The 25561-nt window shown below is 42.7% G+C and overlaps 1 protein-coding gene across 3 annotated transcripts in view; it reads left to right on the forward strand.

Annotated features, from left to right (window-relative positions):
* Positions 1-5220: 5220 nt before the first annotated feature.
* Plch1 (phospholipase C eta 1) overlaps positions 5221-25561 on the forward strand; it is a 194167-nt gene continuing 173826 nt past the window's right edge. For 2 of the 3 annotated variants that reach the window (XM_048424776.3, XM_048424777.3), the window contains exon 1: positions 10263-10434. The gene's annotated coding sequence lies outside the window, so the exon portion shown is untranslated. Of the gene's footprint in view, positions 5479-10262; positions 10435-25561 lie in introns of those variants that run through there. The other variant, XM_048424778.3, reaches the window with a different exon arrangement.

Here is a 25561-nt window from a genome sequence, read left to right on the forward strand (position 1 = left end):
GCTTGCAGGATTTTCTGAGATCCTGATTGTCAGTGCACGTTCAGTATCAAGCCAGCAGTGATACGTAGAAATCTGGCAGCTATTTAGAAGGGAGGCCTGGCAGGGACCTGCCGGGATAATTAATGAGAGACATCTCTTAGAATTTAAGGCTTAGCTGGTGAAGAGGCGGAGGTAGGAAAGATGCCGTCCACCAACCAGTTCAAGGCATTTAAGACAAATCATGTTTTCATAGTCCTTTTGCTGCATTGAAGACTTTAAATCCAGGGACCCTGTCCAGGGCTTTTGGTGACTTTTATAGGGGTGAGGTTCTTGTGTCTGGGGAAGCAGGGAGATCCAAGCCTGGATTTCTTAGCAGAACTGGATTAAGGTAACAGCAGGAGTTCCTTGATCTTGGGACCTTGGAAAAGACTTAGAATAAAAGATTCTAACTTTTATGACAGGAGACCATCTAGGAAAGGTCCCAGTCACACAGGATACATATGTAAGAGGAGTTTTCCTGTAGATTCCATTGCCTTGAATTCCCCTTCATCCAGTCTTGGGTGCGGGGGTGGGGGACTGGGGTGGGGAGGGATGTTGGTGGTGGGTATTGGAAGTACTATTTGCTTTGTTTTTCTGTTGACTCTGGTACCATGGAAAAGGTCATGCAATCACAGGGGCTGGTTACTAGTAACCCACTATTGAATAATTTTGTTACGATTTTCTCCCTTTGTCACAAGCAGGGAAAAAAAAAATCACTCCTACTTCCATAAAGTTACCAAAGTAGTGACACGTTCTTGTTTGTAATCAGTGACATACCTCCTGTTTGTTCTTTGTCACCCTGTGACCCCGCCTGTCCTGGATCTAACTATGTGTTCCAAGCTAGCCTTGAGCTCACTGTAACCCTCATGCCTCCTTAGTGCTAGGATCACAGGCATGAGCCATCATGTCTAGCAATTTAATTCTCTTTCCTCAATAGTGTTTTTAAAAAAAACCACGTGAGAAAAGACACCTGTGATCTTAGCAGTTGGGAGACGGAAGAAGGAGGATCAGAGTTCCAAGGATAGCCTCTGCTACACAATGAGTTTGAGGTTAGCCTGGGTTGCAGGAGTCTCTGTCTCAAACAACCAAAATGGAAACGCACGTGCACATGCATGAGTGTGCGAATACACGCATACACATACACACTCACACATTTCAAAACATACACTCTTGTGTATGAGCTCATTAACTTTACAATTAGTAATTGGAGGGGGGGGAGTAATAAGGGCCAGGAGCTAGGGTTTGTTTTAGAGAGCAGGAAGAGGGGCTTGAGTGACGATGACTCAGCAGCTAAGAGGACCCCCATTTGATCACCAGCACCCACAAACATCTGAAATTCCAGTCCCAGGGGAATCAAACAACTTCTGGCCTCCATGGGCATCAGACATGTACTTGCTGCAGAGACATACATGCTGATGTTGTGTGACAATATTTTTCTTGGGGAGACACAATACATACATCTATTCACTCCAGATAGGGAGCCCATGACCATCCAAAGGACATAGAATACCAAAGTCCAAACTGGTGAGCCTTAAGTTTTATTTAGGTTACTTGCAGGAATATGGGTCACTTACAGGATCAAAAATGACTCAAAGACAGTTGCATCACCAAGCCTACCCCAGGTCACATTAGCTGGAAATCTGGAACACTCTGTACAGTCTACAGGCAGATCGACAGGTTGGAGGATGTCCTTTCCAGATATAAGAGTTGATCTAAATCTCTCGCAGCCTGCTCAGATGGCTTCTGCTTCTTCCAGACAGCTGGTCTGGTCTCAGAGTCTCCTTTGCATCTCATTTCATTTTCACTGACAGGAAGACTCAGCTTTTTTTATTCACCAGGTAGAGAGAGGCCTAGTGAATCCCATCAGTTTCAGGAACTTCCTCAAGTCTGGAAGGTTGTTTATCTTCTTGTTTAAGGAACTTCCTAAGGATGGCATATTTCAATCCCCAGGCGAAACTGTTACACAGCAGCAGGCAAAACACAGAGCACATAAAATAGTACAGGAAACTTTAAAAGAAATGTATAAAATGTATTACTGTAGGGCAAAAGGTCTGAGCTCACTTCCGGGTTTGAAAACTCAGCAAATCTGATTGCTTGAAATCCCACCAATCCCCACCCTGGAAAACTACCTCCCAAGACACTCCAATGTCCGTCTTCTACTCAGTTTCCCCTTGCTTCTTGCCTGAGCCAAGGCAGCCACCCTCTTGCGTCTTTTTCAAGAGGTTTGTTGTATGGTGTGACTTTGTGGTATTTCTTGGCTCCCTGCTGCCAGGACATCTTTCCTCTCAGAACTGCAACACTTCCATTGGGGAAGCCTTTGCCTTCAGAGCTGTAACCCACGTTTCCATTCTTGTTTTCCATACGTTTTTGATGTGGCGTGATGTAAAATTTTAAAGTTCATGAACTACAGAAATAAACAGTATCAAAATCGAGGATCCTGGGCATAAACACTCTTGTCAAAAAGTTTGTGTTTGAGTGTACTTTAACCTGTGCATCTGAGAGCTTTCAGTTCCAGAAGACAAACACAGGAGGCTGAGCGATGGATAACCATGACTGATGGGAAGTTTAATTATCTTGCCTTTTTCCCCTGTTCACCATGGTGATTGCCACCCAAACAAAGCTCTAAACAACCCTTCTCTACACAAAAAAGGCAATTTGGAGGCAGAAAATGACCTGCCAAATTTTTCTTTTTCTTTTCTTTTTCCTTTTCTTGTTTATTTACTATTTATTTATGTATTTGGTGCTGGCAATTTTATTGAGGGCCTCAAAGCACATGATGCATTTATACCCTCAACCCTATTTAATTTCTTGTAAATTGGGTATTTGTGGTCTGGTTAAAGAAAAGAAAAGGAGCCAAGAAAGAAAACTTGGGAAATTTAATTTTTCCCCCTATAAAGCTAAAAGACCTCTCTCTCTCTCTCCCTCCTTCCCTCCCTCCCTCTCTCTCTCTCTCTCTCTCTCTCTGTCTGTCTGTCTGTCTGTCTTTCTTTCTTTCTTCCTTTCTTTTTTCCTTTCTTTCTGTCTTTCTTATTCTAAATTGATTTCTTCCTTGCACTGTGCTGCTATTCTGGTGGCTTTTTCCTTTCTTTTCTTTTCTTCCTTTCTTTTCTTTCTTTTTTTTTCTGAGAGTCCAGGATAGCTTTTCAGGGTAAAGTTTCTTTTTGCCCGTGGTGCTTTGCTGTTGACATTGTAATTGCCTCTGTTCAACGGAATAATACAAATGGGTTGTTTCTATGGTATCGGCTGAGCGGGGATGAAAAGGTGAAATACTAGATCTTGTGCTGAGGGGTCACAGTGCGTCCCTCCTCCCACCCTCCAGCCGTCTATCAAAGAGGACTGTCGTCCATCCAGGCCGCTTCCGATCTCAGGCCCTCGTCGTTTATTGCTTTCTAAGCAGATTCACGCGTGACAAAAAAAGACTTTTGTTTACGTTGTCACTAGGCCTAGACAACCTTTGCCAACCCTATGCTGCAATGCCAGCGCTCGCTCCTGACTTTCTTACTGGAGAAAAGTTACTTTGAAAGGTGCGTGAGGAGCTGCGTCCTCAGATCTTCCTAACCAGGCTTTGAACTAACTAACAATAGGGCAGGTTGAATGAAGATTGATAAATACAAATCCTGGAATTCCGAAGCCGGACCGCATCGCACCACGCTGGTCCCTCTCCACTGTTGGGACGCTCATCTTTTGAACACTTGCTGGGTGCAAATGTCCCTCTGCCACCAGTGTGCTCTTTGACCACGTATTAGCTTCTCCAGCCCGCTAGCGGAGCGGTTGAGCCGAGGATTAACTGACTTGTTAATTAATGCCAAAAAGGGGCATTTGGAAGAGACTAGGAGATAACAAAATAAGCTCCAGCCTACGCTCCCCGTTCCTCAATGTGACTTGTAGTTTACTCAAAATGGATCGCCGTAACTTACCTTTGTTAACAGATGCTACATTTATTGGAAAAAGGGTAAGGGGAAGAGGGAATATGGGTCGTTTGGAGCTTTATTTCAGAAGCGCTTCAAACTCTTGTAAGAGCATTGCACAATTGGCCTCCTCTGGACTCTCCAACTTTGTTTCTGAAGCTCCTTTACCCACTACCTAAACTGAGACTCAACTGGGGGGTGGCCCTGGGTTTGGGAGTCTTTGAAATTTGCTGCGGGGGAGAACATAAGATCTTTATTCCAGGGGCTCTGGTCTGTGCCTAGCAGGGAGCCCCTTCAGGAGGGTGTCGGCCAAGGGGTCCAGGTTCAATTCTTGCTCCCTCCGCCCCCCCACCCCCATTACTGTTCTGCCTGTGCAGCCGAGGCTGCAGGCGCTCCAGTCCACTCTCGCGCGCTCCAGTTCCGGATTTGCCCCGAGCTGCGGGCTAGAAGGGAGGGGGCTCCAGTGTGAGCCTGAGGATTTGAATGAGAAAGCAGGTTGTGGCGGCAGCGCAGGTCTCAGCCCGGAGCTCCTCTGTGGGTTCTGCCTCCTGGTGTGGAGTGGTGCCCATCCGTGGGGCCTATTTTGTCTTTTGGTAGGGGCTTGAGATTGGAGTCACACCGGGCCACTAGCAGGTAGATCACGCCAGCTTTTGGGAGGTTGTGCCGGTGCCAGAAACTCCGAGGGTCCTTCCACCGCGGGATACTCAGCTGAGGAGGTCGGTGCAGTGAGGGGTGGGGGTGGGGGGCAGGGAAAGGGACGCGAGCGGGGAGAGGAGGATTGGACTGCCTCTCCGGCGTCGCGCGAGCAGGTGGCTGAGTTCTTTCTGGGCAGTCCCAGCCCCGCGCGCTGTGGACTGTGTAGTGTGCCAGGATGCCCCGGGCGATGAATTGGACTACAGTAGCTCGTGGCCTCCTGAAAGAGAGCGTGGGATTGTGCGCCTGAGCGAGACCTAACCTCTCGCCTTCCCTGCCCTGGTTGCAGACGTCCAGCCTCTGGGAGGGTTGGGCATCGCTGCGGGGTGATCCCATGACGGCTCCCAGATCCTCAGGCCGCCGGGAGAGCCTCTCTGCGGTCTCGGGAGCGCGCTTTCAATTGCACGCTCGAGTCTCGCGGTTCAAAAAACTCCGGGCATTAGGTGCGAGGAGGATTTACTCCAATTGCCCTTTCTTGGGACAAATCAGAGGTTACCGGAGCGACGCCCGGGCTGCGATGGCGCTTTGTGCGCCTGCGTGGGATCCCATGGCAACAACACCGGGTCGGAGACGCCACTTGACTAACAGACTTGTCTTGCTTTGCTTAACTGTGGACTCCGCTCCTTCTCTTCTAGACTTTTTTTTGTTTGGAACTTGGAGTCAACTTACGATCTCATTTTTCCTTACTTTAGTACTGAAGTGATGACCAACTGCATGAAATAGGAAATGTAAAACTTTTTCTCCTGCGTTTTCTTATTGATCATGGAAGGAAAACAATGCTGAGAAACTGCTTATTGGAGCATTCAGGTTTCCTCCTCTTAACTTATGGAAGAGGAGATGAATAAGACTTTACTTGCTGGTGAGGTTTTATTTATTTATTCTTAAAATTTAGTTAGTCTTGGTTCTTAGGAGGACAGATCTGAACCTTCTTTCTGCAGCGTGCGGACAACCCCGTAGCGCCTGCGTTCTCTAAACCACACAGTGCGACTATAGTGCACAGAACCCGATGCTCTCCGTATGAACTAGTGTAAAAATACCGGTGACTGGGAACAAAGGCTTTCTGTGGCAGCAGAGGCGTTGCTTTTCCAGATGCTCGCCGCGTTTTGCTTACTGCTGGGGTTACGATCTTGTTCATAAAAGGCATGTTTTAAAACGCCTTATTGCAGACTTGTCTTTCTCAGTTGTCTGTTGAGGATCATTTTTTTAAATTGCGTCTTGAAATTCCCCCGCCCCGCCCTCCTTTTATATTCCATTTGTTTACATTCAGGTGAGTTTTGGCCAGAGTACAAATCTTCAGGGTTCCTAGTGGGGGCTGTAACTTCTTGTTTCTATGCGTCCTTAGACTGCATTCCTATTTTGGATCATGATTGTGAGCTACTTGCTATTAAATAAACCGATTGGAATTTACATAACTGTTCATTAAAGTTTAAAATGGAGTTACTTTTCTTGGGACAAAGTTTGGCCTAAAATAACTTGAATTAAGTAACATGAGGATTTTGCATAGTGAGTGTTTAGTCGCACCAGGACTTTAAAGATGGTTTCATCTAGTGCCAACACTAAACGGCAATGACACCAGCATACTGCTTTTCAAAAACAATTGGTAAATAGCATTCAAGTAAAGTTTTCTCCTCCATCCTCTTTCTTATCAATGTCTAGACATTGTGCAACTCATAATTTTTAAAAATATACTTAAAAATATGTTTAAAAACTACTCTTCTAGCAGGGCAGTGGTGGCACACGCCTTTAATCCCAGCACTTGGGAGGCAGAGGCAAGTGGATCTCTGTGAGTTCGAGGCCAGCCTGGCTTACAAGAGCTAGTTTCCAGGACAGGCTCCAAAACTACAGAGAAACCCTGGTTTGAAAAACAAAGCAAAGCAAAACAAAAAAGTCTTCTATTGAAATTTAGAAAAACTTAATTTTCAGGTTCAAGTACTTTGTGACCCTGTTTGGGGGCTCCGATTCCCTCATTCTCAGTGATGTGTGTTTCTGCCTGTTCCGGGAGGTAGGCTGCTGTTTTAGCAGATCATGGGATAATGAGATTGGGAGTGTCTGGAGGAAGACTGGGAAGGAGACAAAGGGAGGAGAGGTTGGTGGGCAGAGCCAGACTTAGAGTGGCTTGTAATAAAATGTGCTAAATCCTGGCTTCTTTCTGTTTGACATATTTTTCCTGTCATTGACTTCAAGTAGATTTATTTTGAAAATCAGTCTTTTATGTAATTATATAGATAGAGTTATAAAAAGACATGATAAAGGTGCCTCATATTAGGAAGTATGTTGTGGAAATAGCACAAAGTCCTATGTGCATGTGTGTGTTGCTGGGGATTGAACCCAAGACCTCACTTTTGCATGCTAGGAGAGCTGTTTACTCTCAGACTATCTGCCTAACCCTTGTGAAAATTCTTAATAAAATGTTTTGCAGTTAAGTCAGTCATTTAGCCAATAACTCTTTATAGAGAATTTATATGTAAGCAAGATGAATACATTCAATTCCTTGTCCTCAATGAATTAAGAGTTCCGAGTTTTGGAATAATTGTAATGTGACTTCTGGTTTTCAGGGGGAGGAGCACCCCACCTTTGATGGTTCTTTCTCTTGTCCAGTAGTGCTGGAGATCAGCAGCAGCTCCCCACATGTCAACACCCTGCCACTAGCTGCAGCTCCACGGAAACTTCCGGATTCTTAAGAGTAAAACCAAACCCAAGTCAAAAAACTTGGCCAAAAAAAAAAAAAAATTGTTCTTATTTGAAAATGAGTGTGCTTTTTAAAAAGCAATTTAGATAAGACTATTGTGTGTGTGTGTGTGTGTGTGTGTGTGTACTTTGACACAGTCTTCAAACTTGTGGTCTGGGCAAGTACTGTGCTTAGTGTGGGAGGAACCAAGAGGCCTTCAGCTCAGGTTTCCCAGGGAAGTTAGGTGAGTGCTTCAACAGCTCTTTGTTCTGGTTCCCTGTCTCAGGACATAATGAACCTGCTGCCAGCTCCCTCCGAGGAACAGAGTGGGACTCTGTGCTTGAAAGATTATGACTCCTCTTTCTCTGACGGGGAGAAAGGGCGGATCCAAAACTATGGACCGATGAAAGGAAGGCAGGGTAACCCGTTAACTTTCATGTTAGTGTAACTTTTAGCGAGTACAGACTATTGAAATCGCTTATGTTCCCTGCAGGAGCTCTCTTGAAGTACTGGCCAGGGTCGGTAAACATTTGCTTTTGTTGTTTCTAGGACAGAAGGTTAGGGAAGATGCCGACCTTCTTCCCTTCACCACTTCAGGAGTTTAATAAAGATTAGAAGGTCACAGACGAGCCGAGGAGCATCCCCCATTTGCTTATTGCTCTTTGTCTAGGAAAACCAGACTCAGCTGTGAATTGTGGACCAAGTGATGCAGAACTCATTACTTTGAACAATGCCTTCCCTGCCTGTGAAGTGTGTTCTCTCTTCTTGCTGGCAGGAGCTTATTCCAAGCGAGCTGTGGTCACAAGGAAAATCATTTAGACACAGTTCGCCAGTCACTCACTCGCTTGCCTTTGACATCCGTGACCATTTCTGTTTAGGGAGAAATCCAGTATTGCTGTGATAGGGTGTGCCAAATTGGAAGGGCGTTTGAGGAAGCCCGTGAAGAAGTTTACACAGCTTTTTGCTATTATCATAAAAGTCTCTGTCTTCTGTGCTTCAAAGTAGAAGAGGACAGGATGGATAAAGAAGGGGCAACCCAAAAAAGGTCTCTGCTCAAGTTAAAAATGTTCTTTCCAGCCCTGCATTTTGGACATAGTAAGTGCTCCGGCCCTTGCGGTCATTACGGAGGAGAGAAGGATGAGTCTACCATATGTGTTGCAGACACGAGGAAGCCAAGGATTAAGGCTGCTAAGTGACCTTCTTAAATTCCTACAGCTAACAAATGGCAGACCTGGGATGAAAATATAGACATGCTGATTTTTAATCTTGCTGTTTCAGGAGATCTAGGGACAGCAGACATCAAATCCTTACTGTGAACTTTCTGTTTAGAGTCGTATGAAGTCAGTTTAATTGTAGATGCAAAGTAGGTGCAAAAGTAGTAGCCATTTCATAGGCTTTGTTTCTGATAGTGAGCAGAACTGACCATGTATATATGGTCTGATAATATATTTGGATCCAAGCGTGTGCATATTATGAAAACATGTTTTGTTTATATAGATACAAGAGTCCATTAGGAACTTAAGCATTTTGGCATGATTGATATATAATTAAACTGGCGATTTTCTAGTAGTTTCTCATCTAGAAAATACCTTAAAGAGTTTTGGAAGAGAAGGAAGAAATGAACACGTGACTAGATATGCACTATATGTTTTTTACAACACGTAATGATTCAAAGAGGTTGCAGTTACCCGATGGTGAGACTCAGTGAGGTTACTTTCTTGCCTATGATGTGCATAAATTTGGAAGAGACTGGGAACTTGAGGCTAGGTGTGCCCACCTCCAGGTTCCGTTACATCACGCTCTCACTCAGGAAAGCACGAACACATTTATGCAGTACACAGTTGGTTTTATTTTCAAATTCCCCACTTCTTACAAAGTGCAGACAGGTAGAAGTGTTTCTGCTCTGCGTTGAGTAGCAGAGATCCATTCTGGAGGTCAGGGTGCTATAAATTTAGGTCTGGTTCCAGAAAAACATTCAAGACTTTGTTTATAAACTGTGTTGGCTGTTTGTTTAGAAGTGAGTGATGTTTGGGTGCTTGTCCTTGCACATCAAAGCGGCTCACTTATCTCTTCTGCTCTGTGTCATCTTGGGTTAGATCTGAGAGGACCCTTCACCAGCTTAATGCCTGCTTTCTGACATGTCAAGACAGAAATCTTGGTTTTATCTTAGGTAATCTCTGCCTGTTTCTTTTTCTTGAGGTAGTACTGTGAAGCTTGCTACAGGAATGGAGTAGAGGAGTGGATGAACTTTTACTAAAATCCTTTCAAATTTGGGACCAGGATCACCTTGGATAGATGGTGAAAACGCCTGAAGTCAGGCCAGAAGCTGGTGGTTTTTTGGCAGTCCCAGAGCCTCCGCCCTGTCGGGTTGGGAGCATGTGATGGGATTACATGGAGTAGAGTGCAGAGACACAGTCGTTTTCGATGCTTCTTTATCCCTGGAGAAACGGAGGCTCAGGAATGCCCCTGCCCACATAGCCCATTGGGGCTGGGTTGCTGCTGGGTCGGGACCAGCGCAGGACCGGCGTCCAAATCAGTAGTAGTCTAGAATCCTTGACAGCACAGCATACAGCCCTCCCCTGTCTTCTTCCTTCCCATTGTCTGGTTTCAGTTCGTTCCAAACCCTTTTCCTTTTTAACAAGGGTTCCAAGTAGCCCAGGCTGATCTTCAGCTGAAGGGTTAGCTAAAGATGGCCTTAGACTCCTGATCCTCCTACCTCCTGAATTCTGGGATTACACCTACCTGGAGTCAATTTCTACAGTTCTTTTCTCTGTGGCTGCGTCTTTGGCGGGGAACTTAACTAACCTGTCCAGCTGGTCGGGTGCGGGGGCCCACCTGTTAAATTGCACTGGAAGTCTGGACGGTCTAATTTAGTGCTAGTGTGTGTGAGTTACTGATTAACGAAGAAAAGACCTCGTGGTTTCTTTTCACCCGTTTTCATTTCCTGTTGCTAGTGTATGAGAATCAAACATTCAAATTCAGCTTCCCATTTCCTTCTTCCCGCCTCTTGAACGTAGTAAAGGAGCCGCCGGACCTCAGAACAGCTCTCCACCGAGTGCTAATAAAATCTCTGCGAAATTTCCGTGGTGGAAACATGGACGATCTATACAGGGTTTTCAGGGACCAGAATCCGGGAACAGAAATTAAGTGAGTTGATTTGCTGGTAATTGTATACAGTTCAGTTTTGTAGACATCCTGCTTCCCCCCCTCCCCCTAACAGTTCTTTCTTAACTGTCAGTGGGAATGGAGGTATTGAAAAGAAAATGCTATGTTTTCAAAAGAGGTTTGCTCATAGGTAATTCACTCATATAAGGAGTTAGGATTATCGAAATAGTCTTTTGGTTTTTATTTCAATTTAAAGTTGGTGGTTCCATGCAGCCATTGATGTTAGAAGGTGAAAGGTGAGGGTAGAGGGAAGTCTTTCTGCATATGCATGTAAGATGTCTTTGGAGAGACCAGTAGAATGGCTGCCAGGTGATAGAGGGCGGAACAAACTGCTCACACTGTACCTTTTTGTGACTTTTGAATATTTAAAGCTTTCAACTTAAAACATTGATTTTTCAATAAAAAAGAAAAATATGCATTTACCTCCTCGTCCCTAGTAGATGTCAGATGCTGGGAAGCATTTTTTAAGGAAAAGTGTAGCAATGCTTACTCTTTTTGAAAATATCATCAAAATTCATACTCTGATTTTGTTTGTTTTTGAGACAAGGTCTTTTATGTAGCCCTGGCTAACTCACTTTATGGTACCCCAGGCTGTCCTCAAACTGTGACAGTCCTTCTGCCCCAGTCTTGGGAGGACTTCGGGCTCAGTTTGTAGTCACACATCCCCATACTGGCCATACTTAGTAATTTTTAAAACTAGTGTGCCTTAAGCTCTTGACACAGCCAGGGAGATATTTTTCTTCTTATTTCTCAAAAAGCCTGCCTATGGCTGCAGTGAGGCTCCGTGGACCCTGGCAGTCAGCGTTTGTGCAGTGAAGTTTTTCTAACTTTCTGTCTCTCTTCCTTGTCTTTTTATCTTGCCCACTATATCTTCTCCCACCACAGAGACCTCTTAATCTTTCTTATATTTTCCTGAGCAGTGTCTGAATGGCTATCACAGAAATCTTTCCAAAAGGAAAAAGAAAATAAAAAGGTTTGTATCCGGATGCTTTATCCTGAACCACAGCTTCTCTCAGTTTAAACAGCTTGTGAACTGGAGGCCTTGGCTGTTTACTGAGTGAGTCGTTAAGACACTGTGTTGGAAGAAAGTAAGTGTAAATTGTGGACCGGCTTCCCTTTCGTTTGTCCAAAGGGAGAAATGTGAAATCTCTTCTTTAGTGGTCAGGTTTCAGTCCGAGGCAGAAAGCCAACAGCTCTCAGCACAGCCCTGAGCAATCTCACCTCAGATCTGGTCCAATAGTTTTTCTCACAGAATTCTTCTTGTTGCTCTGTTCATTTTCATTCACTGGGAAAGAACAGTGTTCTTATTTTGAGTAGCTCATAAGTCTCTTATATATGTATGTAATAATTATAAAATTTAATATATTTAATATAATTTATAATTATCATTATGTATTAAAAATAGATTACTGTTATTTATTACCTATCATGTATTATTATTATTATTATTTTATCGTTATTATCGACAGTGCCTTCCTCTGTAGCCCAGGAGGGCCCATGAACTTTTGAGTCCCCTGTCTCAGCTTCCTGAGTGCTGGAATTTCAGGCCTCTCCATAATGCCTAGCTCTAAAAGAAAAAAATTTAAAGTGTTTAGTACACATTCTAACCCACACTGTCTTTTAACCCTTTAGCTGGTTTCTTCCTAGACCAAAAGCATTATTTGTTTCTTTTCAAAGATATAATTAATGCATTTATGAATTTGTTGATTTAGTTATTTTATTCGATTTGTATGAATGTTTTGCCTGTGTGTATGTACATACAGCAAATTGGTGCCTGGTGGCCTTGGAGGTCCATGAAGGGCATCGGTTCTCCCTGGACGGTTTTACCCACTGTGTGTTTGTGTGGAACTGAACTTGGGTCCCATGCAAGAGCAACAAATGTTCTTAACCCCTGAGCTATCTCTTCAGCCTGGCATAGGGTATTTTATATCCTCTTGTGTGCAGATGGGCTGGATATGTTGGTATTCTTGTAATCCTGGCACTTAAGAGGGTCTATCCAGAGGACTGTGACCTTAAGAACACTTTGGAATATATTAGGAAACTCTTTTTCAAGAAAAAAATTCAAATGATAGCATACCAGCCTCACATTTTTTTTCTTTTCTTTAGTGCTTCTGGAGACTGCACCCAGGGTCTCCACATTGTAGGCCAGTATTCTACCAATGATACATACCCAAACTTATTTTTGTATTTTACACTTCCCATGTGTTTTATCATCCCAAATTAATTTATGTACAACTTCATTATTTAAAGAACCGTTTCTTTTTTAGAGCATTTATTTAGTGTGCATGTAAACAGAGACAGCTTTCTCGTTAACCCTGCCACCCAGACTCGAATAATCACACAAAACTATATTAATTACAACACTGTTTGATCAACAGCTCAGGCATATTTCTAGCTAGCTCTTAAATCTTAAATTAACCCATTTCTATTAATCTGTGTATTGCTATGAGGCTGTGGCTTCCCGGTTAAGGTTCTGGCATCTTTCTCCTTTGGCAGCTTCATGGGATCTCCTTGACTCTGCCCTCTCTCTCTCTCTCTCTCTCTCTCTCTCTCTCTCTCTCTCTCTCTCTCTGTCTTTGTTTGGATTTCCTGCCTGGCTTTACTCTGCCCTGCCATAGACCAAAGCAGCTTCTTTATTATCTAGTGGTAATAAAGCATATTCACAGCATACAGAGGGAAACCCCACGTGGGGTGTGTGTGTGTGTGTGTGTGTGTGTAGGGCACTTTTGTGGAGTCAGTTTTCTCCCCCATTGTGGGAGGCATAGAGTTTGAATGCCAATCATCAGGTTTGGCAGCAAGTACCTTTATCCACTGAGCTATCTCCTTGGACCCTGATTCGTGGTCATTTTCACTTTTCATTTTCCTTTTCCCACCCTCTCTCTCCCACTGAAACCCTTCTTTTTGACAAGCCCTCTATGACTTTGATGTCTTTTGTTTTTGGAACCACTGAGTTCACTTATGAGTAAACTCTGCCTGTATGGGTGGGTGTTGTCTCCTGGAACACGAACAACTTGTCAGTGGCTACACCATCAAAGAAAATGACACCCTTCTTCCCTTGTATCCATTAACTGTTCACAGTCTCATCTCGAGGGGCAGAGCCTCCTAAGCTCCTGCCCCAAGTATGATGTCGTGATGACCGTCCAGTGTTGTGCAGGTAACTGTAGCTGTAGTTAGTTCACAAGCACAGAGACTGGGTTATGTACAGAAGACACTATGTCTTAGGACTCCTGTCCAACCTCTGGCCCTTCCTTTCTTTCTGTTCCATCTCCTGAACTGTTCCCTGGGCCCTGGATGGGGGGTGATTGGAAAATTTATTAACATTCGGGATAATTATTAATGAGTAAGGACTGCTTTCCTGTCCTTTTATTATTTATTTCCAGTGATTTTGTGGATCCTTTGTTCCTTTCTTTCTCTCAGGCTATCGGTGTCCTTTGTGAATAAATGATTTTTCTCAGTATGCTATGATTTTTTCTTAAATATTTTGTGCATTTTCTAACCACTTTTGTTTGGCTTTTGCAATGACTCTTCTGTAAGATGTCTTCGAGTTATATTAGGCTGTTCTGAGGGGATAACTTAACTTATATTGTGTTAAAAACAAGTGGAGATGCACGCCTGTAATTCCTTTACCTGAGAGGTGAGGGCAGCAGGGTCAAGGGTTCAAGTTTGAGGCCAGCTTTGGCTACTTGAGGCTCTCTATCTCAAAACACTCAAAGCCAAAACCGAAACCCCCAAACAACAGTACCCTGAAATAAACAAATCTAACCTACTTATTCCACTCCTCCATCATTTTTTGTATCAATTGTATTTTTTACTCTTATACTTTTTACATTATATATCCCTTAACAAATTATTATTGCTAATATTTTAATAGTTGTCTCTTTTTAAAAAAATTTTTTATTTATTTAGTTTTTTGAGACAGAGTCTCTCTATAGAGTCCTGAAACTCACTATGACACCAGGCTGGACTTGAACACCCAGAAATCCACCTACCTCTGTCTCCCGAATGCTGGGATTAAAGGCTTGCACTACCAAGCCTGACAAGATTTATTCTATTTTTAAATTATATGAATGTGCTTATGTGTGTGTTGTGGGATATATATGTGTGAGTGCAACTTCCACAGCAGCCGTAGGTGTTGGTTCTCCGTAGAGCTGGAGCTACAGGTGACTATGAGCTGCCTTAACTCTGGTGATGGCAATTGAACTCAAGTCCTTTGGAAGAGCAGTACATGCTCTCAACTCGGAGCCATCATTCTATCCTTTTATGTTTAGATTTTTATACTAAGGATATCAATAATTTATATACATCATATACATTAAATATTAACATATTCATCCTCTGCCTAATGCATTCATTGCTTTTGTGCGACTACTACATAGTGTCCTTTCCTTTGAACTTGAATAACCCCCTTTAGCATTTTTAGAAAGACCAGGCTTGGTAGTTGTAGTGATCTGAGTAAGAATGGCTCCCATAGGCTCCTGTATTTGAATGCTTAGTCATCAGGAAGTGGCACTATTTGAAAGTATTACAAGTATTAAGTGGTGTGGCCTTGCTGCAGAAAGTCTGTCATTGAGGGTGGGCTTTAAGGTTTCAAAAGTCAAGGCCAGAGACTGTCTCTGTGTGAGGATCAGGGTATAGCTCTCAGCTAGCTCTCCAGCACCAAGCCTACTGTGCCTGCCATACTTTCCGCCATGATGATAATGGAGGAGGCATCTGAAGCTTCATTTTCTAAGTAGTCTTGGCCTTGATGTCACCTTATAGCGATAGAATAGTGACTGTCGTATTGCTAGGCTTCTTCAGCCTTATCTGGAACAGGCTGTGATCTTGCTCGCGTCTGAAGTACGTCATTGTTGGATAGAGTAGTCACAGTTGGTGGGGTTTCTCCTCCTAAATTCAGCTCTTTTAACCAATCAATTCATTTCCTTCCAACCTCTAAGGTTTCAGGTGAGCAGCTGGCTGCTAGTCTTTTTGGAACTTCTCTATATGACAGGTAGATAGATAGACAGATAGGTAGATAGATAGAAAGATAGATAGAAAGATAGATAGATAGATAGATAGATGATAGATAGATAGATATAGAGACAGCTAGGTAGATAGGTGATATGTAGGTAGATAGACTTCTTTCTTTTCCTGCTTTCAGAATTTTCTTTTTGCCTTTGATTTTTGACATTTTGGTTAATTTTATCTTAGTATATATAGTCTTATTGGTTGACTCAGATTAGAGGTATTTGACATTTTCCTACCTGAATACTTATATTTGAAAAATTTTGATTTGAAAAGTTTTGTGTTAATATATCTCTTTCTCCTCCTTTCCCCCACCTTCCTTTCTTTTAAAAAAGGATTTCACTGTGTTACCATGGTTGCCTGAGAATTTATTTTGTAGACCAGCATGGTCTCAAACTTAGAAGACCCCCTGCCTCTGCCTCCCCAGTGCCTGGATTAAAGGGGTGTACTACCGTACCCGGCTGTGTTCCTGGGCTCTTTTTCTCTCCAATATTTCTTTTTAGCTCTGATTATTTCCTCCCTGGGCACTGTGATGTCAATCAGGAAACTTTCATTATTTCTTTTTTCCTCTCTTATTTTGTACCTTCAAGGAACTTGTCACTGGATTTTCAGGCCCATCCCCCCACCTTTGCTTGATCACATGTGCGCTTTCATTTTTCATTGAGTTGTGTTTTTCAGTTCTTAAATTTTATCATTTTAAAATAACTTAAACTACTGTTAAATTTTTTTATTTTGGTTATTCATTATTTTCCCTGACTTCACTGAGTGATTTGTCTATATTTTCTTGAAGTTCACCGAGTTTCTGGGTTTCCTTGTCCGGTAGGTTCACGGGTCTCCTTCTTCAGCCTGGGCTATTGGTGTTTTATTTTATCCTATTGGTAATGTCATGCTTCCCTGATTGTTTTCAATGTTTATGGTCATGCATTGGTATCCACATGTTTAAAAAAACTTATTCTGATGTTTGTTAGAGATTCTGGCCAGCTGTCTGGCGTGGTCTGACATCTAGGTATGCTCGCTAGAGGCTGATGTGGTTCAGGTGGGTCAACAAGGCTGGTCATGCGTCTCTGGGTTGGTCCTCAGTGTTGGAGGTGAAACTCCAATTCAGTGAATTTGTCCTGGGTATTGGACTCAGTGCCCAGGTCCATGAAGGTTGTCTTAGAGCTTGGGTCCCTAGGGATTGGTCCGAGCCTTGGAGCTGCATAAACCTAGTACTATTGAGGCCCACCCAGAGCTTGCTGGGTTCAGTCTGCGAGGCTTGTTAATTACACAGAGGTGAATTCACTGAATTCACTTGGTTAGTGGGAGCCTGGGGTATAGAAGCTTGCTTGGCACCAGAGTGGGCTCTGAGGGCCAGTTCGTGTCGTTGACGCAGAGTTTGAAATTGTAGAGCCTTCTCAGATGTGAAAGTTAGTTAGCAAAGTTTAGTGCCCACTTCTCCATAAGGAGGGCATCTGCATGCTCCGTGGCCTCGGTATTGGAGAAGGGATGATATCACTAATGCAAAACCTCTTCCTACCCTCTTTGTCTCAGCTAGGGTTATATTGCAGTGAAGAGACATCATGACTATGGCAGCTCTTTTAAGGGAAAACATTTAATTGAGGCTGGCTTACAGTTCAGAGGTTTAATCCTTTATTGTCATGGTGGAAAGCATGGTAGCCTGCAGGCAGACATTGTGCTAGAGAGATAGCCTAGAGTTCTACACTTGGATCTGCGGGCTGGAGAAAGAGAGAGTGCCACTGGGCCTGGTTTGAGCACTTGAAACCTCAAAGCCCACCCCCAGTGACACTTCTTCCAACAAAGCCACACCTCCTCCAGCAACACTTTATGACCCTTTGGGGGCCATTTACATTCAAACCACCACACTCTTGAAGGTGGCTTTTCTTATTCCTATCCTGCTCTGAGGTGCTGCAACTTTTCATTTGGCTTCTTAGGTCTTGGGACGTTATCTTCATGCATTGATAGTTGTTCAAGTTGATTTATTTGTGATTAGGTGTTTATCAGAAAGCCAAAGTCACTATCTTAAAAACAACAATAACAACAGCAGCATCAACTTTTTTTGTGTGTGTTTGTGTAGTCTATGAGTACATGTATAGAGGCTAGGGGTTGGCATCTAGTGTCTTTTGTCATTCTCCATCTTACTAGAACTCATTGATTGGTTAGACTGGCTGGCCAATAAACAAAAGAATTCACCTACTTCGGCTTCCTTCAAATACTAGGGTTACAGATGCTGTTCAACCATATTCAAGATTTTTATAATGGTTTTGGAGATCTTAACTCAGATTGTTTACTCAGTATGCCCTTGACTCACTGAACCATCTCCATAGTCCCTATTCTACTATCTTGGTATTTCTTTAATGACTGAATATTTTCAACTTTATTGATGTACCATCATTTAGCCATACTGGTAATTAGGTTGCTTCCAATCATATACAAACAAAGGTAGTCAGTAACATGGTAGTTGCACAGTTTTGCACGAGCCAAGAATGGCTATAAGACTTTTAGAGACAGTATTGCTGAATCCTATGTAGATACATATTCTGACTAGTTTTACATCAACTTGACACAAGCTAGAGTCATCAGAGAGGAGGGAGCTTCAACTGATAAAATGCCTCTGTAGGATCAGGCTGTTGGCAAGCCTATAACGCATTTTCTTAATTAGTGGTTGATGTGGGAGGGCCCAATCCACTGTGAACGGTGCCACCCCTGGGCTGGTGGTCCTGATTCTATCAGAAAGCAGGCTGAACAGGGCCTGGAGACTAACAAGACAATAAGCAGCATTCCTCCATGGCCTCTGCATCAGCTCCTGCCTCCAGGTTCCTGCACAGTTTTAATTCCTGCCCTGGCTCCCCTCAATGGGTATGTAAGCCAAACACACCTTTCCTGCCTAAGTTGTTTCTTGTGATCTTTCCTCACGGCCATTGTCCCTCTAACTGAACAAGCACATTTGTAACTTTGGTAAGGACTGGTCAGTTGGTCTCTCTAGAGTCTGAGCAAGTTGTATCCCTATAGGAAGCGCATCACATGTGATGTTCTCTCCATAGTCACCCCGGCTCTGCTGCGACACCTCATGACAATTTAAGGTTTTGCGAATCTAGTAGATGAAATTGTGCAGATGAACCTTGCTTTTCTCCTATTTACTATTTTTTTTGTATATTATTGAAGTTTTTTTTTCTCTTTTGCTGTGTTGGGGATTAAACCCAAGGGATTTGTGCTCCATAGACAAGCACTGCACAGCTGAGCCACACCCCTACCTAGCTAATTTCTTTACATGTTCTTTATTATATCACGTTGTATTTAATCAGCATATTAATACTATGCCTTGATAATTGGTATGGCCTGGATGTTGTTTGTCCATTAACTCACAACTCAACCTGAAATTTGATTGTCGTGGCAGTGTTTCAAGCCAGGCTTTTAAGAGGTAACTGGATTATTAAGAGATTAGTATCATTCTTGTGGGACCAAGTTCTTGCTGTAGTCTCGTGGGACTAGGGCGGTTACTGTAAGAGTAGATAGTTATAAAGCCAGTCCGCTCTCCTTGCTTTGTGTCCTTTGCGTGTGCCAACTTGTCCTTTAGTTTACTTTCTGGAGTGAAGCAGTTGGAGCCTTCATTGGTGCTTTTCTTTTACACATACCAGTTTCTAGAACCTGGAGCCCAAATAAACTGACCCACCTTTCTTCCTGACTCACTACCTCCCTTCTTCTTCTCCTCCCTCCCACCCTTCCTTCCCTCCTTCCCACCCAGAATCTTTGCTTCTTGGTTTTTGTCTTATTTCATGTATTCCAGACTGGCCTTAAACTTGCTGGTGGTGATCTTGAACTGCTGACCCTCCTGCTTCTCCTCTCCCTGCTGAAGTGCTAGGATGGTAGGTAAGTGCCACCATGCCCAGCTTTTAAACTTTTATTCTTTATAGACAGTTGAGACTCAAGTTATGTGTTATAGCAACAGAGAATGGACCAAGATGACTTTTTAAATTGATAACTGACAATAGGTTTTAAAGTAGTCATTATTTCTTTGTTATAAAATATCTGTCCTAATGCAATCTTGTTTTACCCCATTTAAACTTAGTGATCTTTTGATATCTGAGTGTAACCTTCCACCCTCCAGGACCTCATTTCCTCCTGCCTCTGTTTTCTTTCATTATTCTTTTTTATTTGCCCCATTTTCCATCTGTCATGTATGTTGCCCTTTCATGAGCAAGTTTTACATACATCTTCAGATTTTGTAACCTATTCTTTCATCTAAACCATTAGCACCTCAACGACTGGGATTGAGTTCAGACTACTCCTCACTCCTTCAGCATCATCTCAATGTCCACCCTGGGACTCAGTGCATACAGGTGAATTGTCTGATTCATGAGTAAACAGGACACAAATAGGAGAAGTCCTTCTTTCACTCATGCTGCTGCCTGGTTTCGAAGGAGGGGAGATGCTCTTCGACCGGAGGTTTAATTTCCAGAGCAAGGCATTCTCATGCTGGAGCCAAATTCATTTCAGGTTGACTGGTAGGGAAACAGGCCACAAGGAGAATTGAATGCTCCCAGATGATAAACTCCATTTACTCACTGGTGATGAATTGGGGGAATCTGAGGTTATCTGTTTTCTGGTTAAATCTTTTTTGGGATTTAATATTAGGCACCCTTGTGTGTAAGCAGAGGCTGCCTGTTTGTTCCCAGCTACTTGGCTAGTAGCTTAAGCATCTTTCTAGCTAACTCTTATATTTTAAATTAACTCATTTCTAATCTGTGCATCACCACGAGGCTCATGGTTTACCAACAAGCTTCCGGGGTCTGTTTCCTCCTGCAGTTACGGGGAGGCTCCTTGATTCTGCCTAATTTCTCTCTATATTGCTGTTCATAGTTCCTACCTGGCTTTACTCCGTTAAGTCATTGGCCAAAAGTAGCTTTTTTTATTAACCAATGGCAATAAAACGTATTTCCAGCATGCAGAGGGGAATCCCACATCACTTGTGCATGAAGGAATATGTTGGAAAGTATTGGTTTATTTATTTATTTTGTGCATGGATATATGTATGTGAGGTTTATGTGCATTTCTGGAGGCCGGAGGAGGACACTGAGTGTCCTGATCTACCGCTCTCCACCTTAATCTCTTAAGACAGAGCCACTGGGAACCTGGAGCTAGGTTGGAAGCTGGCATATTCCAGGGACCCTCCCGGCTTATCTTGCTCTGCCACTGCTTGGGGAACAGGTGGGTATGGTCATGCTTGGCTTTTTACATTGGTGATGTGATCCAAACTCAGGTTTTTATATTGGTGAAGTACATGCTTTTACCCACGGGCCATTTCTCCAGTCCTCAAATGGTTAGTTTAAAGATAACTGGTGTGAATCAAGAGATCTTTGGATGCTAGAACTACAGGTAAATATAGGATTTGTGTGTTATTAGGAACTTTAGATGAGATTGAATATGTCAATATTGGTCTACAGTTAAAAAGTAATGTCTACTGAGATTTTAAAAATCTAATTACCAGACATTATTGCTTTGGGTATTAGTTTTTTGATGTAGCCTTAATATTAAGTCACTTCTGTGCCTACTGTAGTAGGACTTTCTTTTCCACTGCCAGCCCCAAATAATGGCATGGAGACTTATTTATTATTAATTATGAATGCTCAGCCTTTGCTTAGGCTTTTTCCTAATTAGCTCTTCTAACTTAAACTAACCCATTTTAAAAAATCTACATTCTGGTATGTGAGGCAGGATTTTTCTGTAGCTTGGTGCCTGTCCTGGAACTAGCTCTTGTAGACCAGGCTGGTCTCGAACTCACAGAGATCTGCCTGCCTCTGTCTCCTGAGTGCTAGGATTAAAGGCGTGTGCCACCACCACCCTGCTAATCTGCATTTCGTAATAATTATCTTAAACTGTTTGTAATAATACATTTCAAGGACTAGAACTTTATCCTACTTTTTAAATTGAGCTCCGTAGACACAATACCTTAAACAAGACTAGAAACATATGTATGGTATAACAAAATAGCCTTAAATTTGTATCAATAGACAAAAGTCCATACCAGTGTAAAATATTTGAGATGAATATTTACCTTTTTATCCTATATTCTATATCCTCACGAAATGATGACAAACATCCATAACCCACCAAATGACCAAAACCCCCCACTCCACCTCTTGGGAATGCATTGTGTTCCTAGAGAAAACTGAGTTAATGGGCAAGTCCTATACCTCCTCTCTTGCTATTTGCTATTCAGATTTTTATAGACTTATCAGATTCCTTAGGAAGGCAAGGTAAAACAGCAATATGTCCTTACATAATTATACAAATGCAACATGTATTTGCATAGTTAAGCAAATATTCTGCAACAGTAGAAGATCAATCTAGATAATAAGAGATTTATTATCTTTGACTTCAGAGAATTCTCACTGTTGAAATTAGAAAACAATGCACTTTTCATAGACTCCCACCCCACCCCCACTGATGAGCTGAAGACAAGAAACTAAGAGACCAACCCTGCTGATTAGAAAAAGAGCACTATGAAACCTGAAATAAGAATAATATAAATCAGTGGGGTTAGTTAGCAACAGAGTAATTCAGGCTGAAAATGGAAATAACCAATCTGAAGAAAATTTTGATTTAGATTTGAGAATAAGAAGAGAGAAAAACAGGCAATGTTTAAAGAGGAAAAAGAGATAAGGAATAAGATTCTTGAAGCCATGAATCCTAATTAGGATAAATAGAGGAAAAAAACCAGACAAAATATAATTAAATTGCCGAACATGAAAAATGAAGGGGAATCTTTATGCAGAGCCAGAGAGATGAGGCCGCTTATCTGCAAAAGCATGAGAATTTATCCTGAGATGTAGCATCGGGATCCATCTAGAAGGTGGGAAAGACGTTGTGCTTCTTACATTCTGAGAAATAGACTGTCAATTTAGGATCCAATTTGTATTCAAAATATCCTTAAAAGATGGACAGATTACAAATCTCTCAGGCTTATAGAAACCTAGAGTGTGTTCCACAGTTCATCACTGAAGGTTCATAGGTGCACAAAGTCATATATGTACAGGTAACAAGAAAGCGGGAGCAAAATTGCTTAGGGGAACAAAGAAGACTGATGGGATAGGGAGGGGAGAGAGAAAGAGTGGAGGGGAGGGGGAAAAGTGGAGGGTAGAGGGGAAGAGCGGAGGGTAGAGGGGAAGAGTGGAGGGCAGAGGGGAAGAGTGGAGGGGAGAGGGGAAGAGTGGAGGGGAGAGTGGGAGAATGGAGGGGAGAGAGGAAGAATGGGGGGAGAGGAAGAATGGGAGAGGAGAAGAGGAAGAATGGGGGAGGGAGAGGGGAAGAGTGGAGGTGAGTGAGGAAGAGTGGAGGGGAGAGTAGAAGAGTGGAGGGGAGAGGGGAAGAGTGGAGGTGAGTGAGGAAGAGTGGAGGGGAGGGGGAAGAGTGGAGGGGAGAGTGGGAGAATGGAGGGGAGAGAGGAAGAATGGGAGAGGAGAAGAGGAAGAATGGGGGAGGGAGAGGGGAAGAGTGGAAGGGAGAAGGGAAGAGTGGAGGGGAGAGGGGAAGAGTGGAGGTGAGTGAGGAAGAGTGGAGGGGAGAGGGGAAGAGTGGAGGGGAGAGGGGAAGAATGGGAGGGGGCAGAGGAGAGGGGGCAGGTTGTAGAACACAGTGGATAGGCTCAAAGTGCATTACAAACTTGCATGAGAATGGCCTTACTGTAAACCTGTATAATAGAGACAAGAGAAAAGACTTCTTGGAAAGTGGAGGAAGAGAGAAGTAATGGAGATGGAAGAAGAGGAGAACTCATGAGTGACAGAAGCTGCTAGATGCAGAAAGTGACGCCGTAACTTCAGCCAGAATGGAGACATGAGTTGGAAAAGCAAACACAGTTAATATGTTCTAAGGTTCTTGAACAGTTGGAGAAGAGATTAAAGATACTGATTATCTAGACTTTGATAAGTGCATGTTAAACTTTAACAAGAGAATAGATAGCTTCCTGGCTAGCAGAGGTTCGATGAAATGAGAGGCTTTCTTGAAGAAGTCAAGAGAAGATGGTAATATGGAAAATAAAAATTACAAGTCAATCTTCCCGAGGAACACACGTGAAAAAATTCTAATCATAAGCAGCTGAACAGAGAAAATTCAATAAAGTATAAAAAAGTGATGCAATCTGACAAGATTAGATTCTTTTTGGAAACTGAATTTGGAAAATTCACATTAACAGATGAATAGAGAACTATTTTATAGTCACATTAGATGCAGAAACAGTGTTTATTATAAAATTGTGCAAAATGTTAAAAAATCAGAAGAGGCCTTTCTTAACATTTTAAATATTTATAAATTCATGTAATATGTATTGATATAAATATATGTTATGCGTTTATAACTTGAAGTAGAAATTAAAGCATTTTGCTAGCATGGTGACCATTATTCTATAAAATGCTGTATTACATAATTAGTGGAGTATTGTGTCTTATTTTTTCCCATATACCATTATTTCATGAACATTTTTCTTAAATTTACAAGTACTTTGCAAATATAAATGAAAATGTCAACCTAGCAATCAACGCTTACTGGGTAATATTTGAGTACTAGTATTCCTATCATAAAAAATGTCGTAGCAGACATTGGCAATGCTCCAATATTTGCAAAGCTTTACCTGAGCATGTATGAAATGATAGGGGAGAAGTTATTTCACAATATACAGTGGGAGAAATGTCCTAAAACTATGCAGGTCAGAATTCCATCAGCTGTAGTATTGTTTAAATTGGTTCTATGACAGTTATTATTAATAGTTGTTTCTATTGTTTCTGCCAGTACTCTTTACTTTTGGGAAAAAAAAAGTTTCCAAACTTTAAAAAAAAAAAAAGTTACAATGAGCTTGGCTGTAGCTCAGCGTAGATTGCTTGCCTTGGATACACAAGGCCGTGGGTTCAATCCCCAGCACTGCCAGAAAAATGTCTTCGTCTATTCTTTTTGAATGTGACTCTGAATTACCAAAACAACAACAACAAAAAAAGTATTGACTTTTCCAAGCTATACTTACTATATTTATTTATGTGTGTGTCCATGCATGTGCATGCCATAGGACACATGAGAAGGTCAGAGAAAAGCTCTGTGAGGTTGGTTTTCTCCTGCCTTCACATGACTATCGGGTGTTTGTTGTAGACGTCCCTTCTGCTACCAAGTCATCTTCCTAGCCAACTTGTTTTATTTTAAACCAGGCCTTTCAACTGTAGCATCCTCCTGTCTTAGGAGAGTTGAGTGACTCTCGTTGCCCAGAGAGATCAGAGCATGTTAAGTTCTTGATTGCTAAAGACAGAACAAAACAAAACAAAAAACCCACCAGAAATGTGGGGCTTGGTAATATCTCCCGAGTGCCTTAAAAAAAATGACCAAAGTGCCCTTTTGTTTGTTTCCCTTTGTTTACCTTGTTGGGAGGGAGGAGGCCTGGAATTGGTTAGTTGCTGAGCTTCTGAACTATCTACTTGGTGGTGCTTGGAAGCCAGTGGGAAGGGAAGGAGAGGATTTCCAATGGGAAGGACACCTTCTGGGTGGCCTGGGGATCCCAGGGGCAGGCCTGACCTTGCAGGGCACCCTCCCCACTCCCACACCCTTAACGAAGAAATGAGAGAGGGCCAAACTTCTTTAAAATCTTAGCTTTCCAGTGGATCTCGTTTGAACCCTCAGATTTTGGCAGTGCCAGGGCGCCGCGGTCCTCAAGCATTGCTGTGTCAGGCGGCGAGGTGCAGGATGGAGTTTGAAGACCCCTTCCCCAGGCCTTTGCTGGTTTGAATGCTTGTTGCGTCTGGACATTACTGTCAGAGGTTATTCACTTGGCCTTTCATCTCCCAGCAAGGCTTGGTGAGAAGTGCAGTCAGCGCCTTTCCGTCAGGATTCTGTGGGCTTTCAACGTTATTTAAATTTATAATTAGGGATGAATGGATTCAGAGACTTAGGGAGGATTTGCCTAATGCTGACTGAAGGGCTCCAGAGAGCTTCTCTTTTGCCGCTAGGCCCGCCCTCCTGCCTTTCCTTCTTCCTGTATTTCCTCTCCCTCTTTCCTTTCTTGCATTCTTTTTTCTTCCTTTTATTCAGAGAAGGCACAAAGTTGTGGAGACACTAGCCTGAGCCAACCCTAGAG

This window comes from Myodes glareolus, chromosome 20 (assembly GCF_982192425.1).
Source record: "Myodes glareolus chromosome 20, mMyoGla1.1, whole genome shotgun sequence".
NCBI lineage: Eukaryota > Metazoa > Chordata > Mammalia > Rodentia > Cricetidae > Myodes > Myodes glareolus.